Below are 5,889 nucleotides of genomic sequence, written 5' to 3' on the forward strand. Positions count from 1 at the left end.
GGGACCCATTTTTTCATTTCTCTACGTTTGAATTTTTTTATCCCTGGTTTCGTTCGCCTTTCTCTTAGTTCTCCTCTGTACCATCGCTCTGCACTTCCTGTTCCCTTACCCAGCTTTTCTGAGGCTTCCCTTCATTTTTCATTCTTGACTTTTTTGTCCCTCGCCTTTTTCTGTTTCTCCCTCTGTGCCGTCGCTCAGCACTTCCTGATCCCTTATCCGGCTTTTCCGAGACTTACCTTCATCTCTGCCCTTGTCCTCGGCGTCGGTTGCTCGGTGTCTTCCATGCTGGTTGGTTTGGGAGGTCCCGGAGTTGTCGGGTGCACACCCCAGTTTTTTCTCCCGGTGCATTTCTGTCTCCCATCTGTTTCCTGCCTCGTGCTTCCAGCATCCTATACCGTGTGTGGACCTGGGCCTTTGTGGGGTACGGGTTCTTCTCTTGTGTCTTGTCCTTCGTGTGTCTATTGCTTTCAGTGAGTTCATTAGTTCTGATCTGTCTGTCCATGTGTTAGTTTGTTTGTTCTGCCTGTTTTATTCATTCCTCCCTGTCTCTCTCTGTTAGTGTGTGTATTTCTCAGTGTGTAGTTCTCAGTAAGTGTGTGTATTTCTTAGTCAATGTGCGTATTTTTTAGTCAATGTGCATTTATTGCAGTTCATGTATGTAACATGTTCCCTGCGTTTCTTCAGCCTCCATGTTTTATGCCTTTGGTTATTTTTGTCCTTTTTTCTTTGTTCTTAAGTTCACTCAGTCCCTATCTTTTTTTATTTCTTCTCTGCCCTGTTCCCTTCGGTCCTTTGACTTATAGTTTTGTCATTTTTTTCACGTTCATGAGGTTTCTATTTTCATGTCATGTTATTTCTTGTCCTACGGCCTTCATGTTTTTTTTTCTTTCTCCTGCGTTCCTTATGTTCTCTGTTGTGGCGCCTTTGTCCCCTGTCGTTTCAGTCTGTCTGTCATTTCTCCTGGTCCTTCATGTCTCTTTAGCCCGTGTCATTAGCTCATGTCCTTAGCTTGTGTTGTTGGCTCATGTCTTTAGCTTGTGTCATTAGTTTATATTTTTAGTTTTTGTCTTTAACTTACGCTTTTAGTTGTTGTCTTCAGTCTCTGTCTTCAGTCTCTGTCTGCAGTTTCTGTGTCTGCAGTTCAGCTTCTGTGTCTACAGTTCAGTTTCTGTGTCTGCAGTTCAGTCCTTTCCCCCTGCAGTTCAACTTTTTCCCCTGCAGTTCAGCTCTGTTCAGCTCTGTTTCCCAGCAGTTCAGCTCAGTTTCTCCAGCTCAGTTCAGCTCATCTCTTCAGTTCTTCCCTTCTGTTCAGGTTTTCTCCTAAATTCTTCTCTTCACTTTGCCCCTTTTCCTCTTTTCTTTGGTTCAGTTCTTCTCCTCAGATCAGTTTCTCCTTCATTCAGCTTTTCAGTTCTTCCCCCTCATGTTCTTCAGTTCCATTTTATCCTTCTCTTCAGTTCAGTACTACAGATAAGTCACTCTGCCTGTTCGTGTCCCTCAGTCTGCTTGTGTCCCTCTGTCTGGTCTCAGTCCCCTTTTCCTTAGTACCACCTGGAGGTTAGTACGCTGTCCTGTAGTTTCCCTCCCTGAAGTCTGATTCCGTCTGGTAGCGTTCCCTGAAGTCCAGTTCTGTCTGGCAGCGTTCCCTGACGTCTGGTTCCATCTGGCAGCGTTCCCTGAAGTCCGGTTCCGTCCGGCAGCGTTCCCTGAAGTCCAGTTCCATCCAGCAGCGTCGCTGAAGTCCGGTTCCGTCCGGCGCATTCCCCTGTCTTAGTCCTGCTCCTCGCGTGTCCCCCGTCTCAGTCTCGCCCCTCGTGTGTCCCTGTCTCGGTCTCGCCCCTCACGGTTTCCCTGTCTCGGTCTCACTCTTCGTATTCGCCCGTCTCTGACTCACTCGTCGTGTTCCCCCCCAGCCCTGTCTCAGAGTCCGTAGTCCTGTCAGCCAGTCATGGGTCCGGTCATAGTCCAGTTCCAGTTGATGTCTGTAGTCCAGTCATAGTCCAGTTTGCCTTGTCTCAGTCAGAGTCATGGGTCCAGCAATAATTCAGTTCCAGTCAATGTCTTTAACTCAGCTATAGTCCTGCCTGCCACAGCCCGGGAGGTCCATGAACCAGGGGATTTTTCTATGTCCTGTTCCTGAGGGTTTTTCCGCGTTCTGGTCTGGAAGTTTTTCCATGTCCTGGCCCGGAGGTCTGTCCTGAGGTTCTTAAGCTCGTCTACTTGGAGGACCATCATGCATTCCACCGGGAGGTTCTTCTGCTGTCTGTCCTGAGGTTCTTTGGCCGTCTGTCCGGAGGCTCTTCACGCCGTTCCACCAGTAGGCGCTTCAGCCTGTCCGCCCTGAGGTTCTTCAGCCCGTCTACCCGGAGGCTCTTTATGCCGTTCCACCAGTAGGCTCTTCAGCCTGCCTGCCCGGAGGCGCTTCATGCCAGTTCCACCAGTAGGTTCTTCTTCTGTCTGCCCTGAGGTTCTTCAGCCCATCTCCCCGGAGGCTCTTCACGGCATTCCACCGGGAGGTTCTTCTGCTGTCTGTCCTGAGGTTCTTCGGCTGTCTGCCTGGAGGCTCTTCACGCCGTTGCACTGGTAGGCACTTCAGCCCATCCACCCTGAGGTTCTTCAGCCCATCTACCCGGAGGCTCTTTATGCCGTTCCACCGGGAGGCTCTTCAGCCCGCCAGCCTGGAGGTGCTTCACGCCAGTTCCACCGGGGGGTTCTTCTGCTGTCTGCCCTGAGGTTCTTTGGCCAATCTCCCCGGAGGCTCTTCAAGCCATTCCACCGGGAGGTGCTTCAGTCGTCTTGCCCTAGGGCCCTTCAGCCCATTCGCCCTGCAGCTATTCAGCCTTTCTACCCAGAGGCTCTTTATGCCGTTCCACTGGGAGACTCTTCAGCTGTCTGCCCTGTGGCTTTCCATGCCGTTCTGCCAGGAGGCTTTCCATGCCATTCCGCCGGGAGGTTTTCCACGCCCCGTTGCCAGGATGCCCCTTTGCTGGAATGCCCTCTGTGCCCCAGGACGCCCTGTTGCCAGGATGCCCCAGTCTCTGTGGGGGCACTGGTCTCTGTGGGGGCTTGTCTGCATCTCTGGGGACATCAGGAGCCATCCCTTGAGGGGGGGTCCTGTTACGGTTTGTGCCTGAGTGGCCGCCGGCTCCTCCCTCTCCACATAATCACCTCATACCCATGATCTGACTCACCTGCTTTGCTGCACGGCTGTGGCCAATCACCTCTCTGCCTACTTAAGGCTTGGTTTTGCAGCCGTGCAGCGCTGGTCCATTCATCTATGCCACCCACTCAATAACCCAGACATTCATTCATCCGCCTCTACAGACTCTGAACCAGGCTTTGTGTTATCTGTTGTTTAAGTTTTCTTTTATGTTTGATAAACTCATATGTTTTCCCTTCAGTACCGTGCACTTGAGTCTTCTCATTTCCACCGCCTTGTGACAGGTTCCATCCGGTAACAAACGTAGCCTGTTGTCAAGTATGTACGAGTACTAAGTCACTGCTCTGTCAGTCAAGGCATGAGGCCCTTTCCCACCAAAAGGCCCAGGAACTTTATTACCAGGAACTTATTTACCAGGAACTTTTTGGGGTAAAAGAGTTCCTGGTAACTGCGTTTCCGCCACACCTGAAAGTTCAGGGTAATTTATTCAAATCAGGTTGATGATTTATGAGGGAGCACTAACAGAAACTGTAGTCCTGTTCATGTCCATTCACAAACTAACCTCTAGTTCAATAAAATGACACACTACCTTAAGGGGATGGGTTGGGTTTAACATTTTACTGGTTGTTGAATCACTTAATCCATCTGGAATACATTTTAAATGAAGTTAACCATCATTACATATCCTTAATTTGTATTTAAAAATGGTAGAACATGTATTTTTAACTTCTCATTCCTTAAACTAAATCACATCTAACTTTCAGTGTGATGGATGGTCCTGTTTCATTTCTATTGTTTTACAGATATAGTCCAGGTTCAACCCTAAAGTCAGACAGATTTACTCAAATGCCTTCATTTAATTGAACTGCAAATGACTGATAAAAGTACTAATACTCATATTTTGATGCCTTGTAAATGAACAGACAGTATTAGGTTAGATTTTCTTTTATTAAAAGTTGAAACAAAACAAAAGGTGCAAAAAAAAAAAACAAGGTGCCTTGAGATTAAAAGGGAAATAAACATGTGAAAGGTTCAGGCTTTTGGACCAGGGTCTGGTCCAGCTAGTCCAGGACAACTGGTCTGGAACTCCATGGTCCCGGTCCCTTTTTCGCTTTCCTAAAGGAAAAGTAATAAAAATGATCAAATGAATAACAGAACACATGATGACAGATTCCTACCAGTGTGATGTGACATGTCAAATCTCTTACCTGGGCTGTTGTAAACGGCAGTAGATGATGGATGAGGACACAAACGAGCCGCAGGTTCGGAAAAAGAGGCGAGTCCATCCGGTCCATTTCAGGTGGAAATCACAAAACATACAGAATAAATCAGTGTTCAGCTCACGGCGACAACACGAATACATCCAGTTCTCAGATTTTGGTTTAGTGTCAGACTGTTGACCAGTTAGTATTAGGTTAACTGGACTTCACTTTGGACTAAACAGCTAATGCTGCTGACTACTATTACAGCATGGAACCAACTAAACAGGGAATATTTGTGTCATATACATACCATTGGTTTGTTCGACAGTCAGATCCACTGTGACTGTTGTGGTCCTTTAGTTTCTTTTAATCCTGCATAAATTTCTTCGGCTTTTCTCGCATTTCTTTAGGCTTGTGTCTTACATTTGGCTCCGACAGCTTTTACTCGCTCGTTTCATGTTGGCGATTCAAAGTCCATCTGAATTTCCTCACCATCCATATAGTTCCATAGATGGTAGAGGTTTCTATTATTTGTACTAACTGTTGTAGTATTAGTAGTACATCCACTGTTAGTACTTGTTATGTAGTAATAGCACATCCACTGTTAATATTTGTATTTGTAGTAGTAATATTAACAGTCATGGACCTTTGTTCTGATTTTTAGTAATTATACTAACATCAGCCGATCTACTTTTGACAGTTGTAGCTCAGTTATCTGTGTATCAATTGCATCCATGTGTCTACCCCGACTTCCCCCTTTTCCCCCTCTCCCCCAGTCTCTCTCTGTCTCTATCTGTCAGTCTATCTGTCTGTCTTTTTCTCCTCCTTTACCCTCTCTCTTTCACCCCAACTGGTTAAGGCAGGTGGCCATCCTCCAGGAGTCAGGATCTGCTCGAGGTTTCTGCCTGTTAAAAGGAAGTTTTTCTTCACCACTGTCACCAGTCACAAGTGTTTGCTCCTGGAGGACTCCGTTGGGTTTCTGTAAATTGGCTTAGAGTTTGATTTGACCGGCTCGATATGTCAAGTGTCATGAGATAACTTCTGTTATGATTTGGTGCTATATAAATAAAATGTCATTGATTGACTGATATATCACCAGGGAGCAACACAGCACTGTTTACTGACAGTAAGGAAGTTCTGCTTGAACCAGAACCTTAGATGTCGAAACCGTGTTTCTGATGCTGAACTGGAAACGGCAATGATCGCTTTGATTTACCAGGTATGTGCAGTGATATGAAGCCACACCTGTAAAGCTTATTACTACACAAATGATGTTTTGGAATTTAGCACTAAAACAAATCTATGTCTGTCACAGACAGGTCCAGCGTATGGACAGAAGTTTGTGACAGTATACCAGACATCCACTGGAATACGTGCTGGAGAAACAACACCAGACAAAACATTAAAAGCTGTTTTTCAGTCTTTCTTTCCACTGTACAACTAAAAAAATGGTCTGATGTTTAATTTTACCCAGCTCTTGTTCTTGTCTCCTAGTTTAAACCAAGGGTGCACTGGTTGGTGACTCAT

Source organism: Sphaeramia orbicularis, chromosome 8 (genome assembly GCF_902148855.1).
Source record: "Sphaeramia orbicularis chromosome 8, fSphaOr1.1, whole genome shotgun sequence".
NCBI lineage: Eukaryota > Metazoa > Chordata > Actinopteri > Kurtiformes > Apogonidae > Sphaeramia > Sphaeramia orbicularis.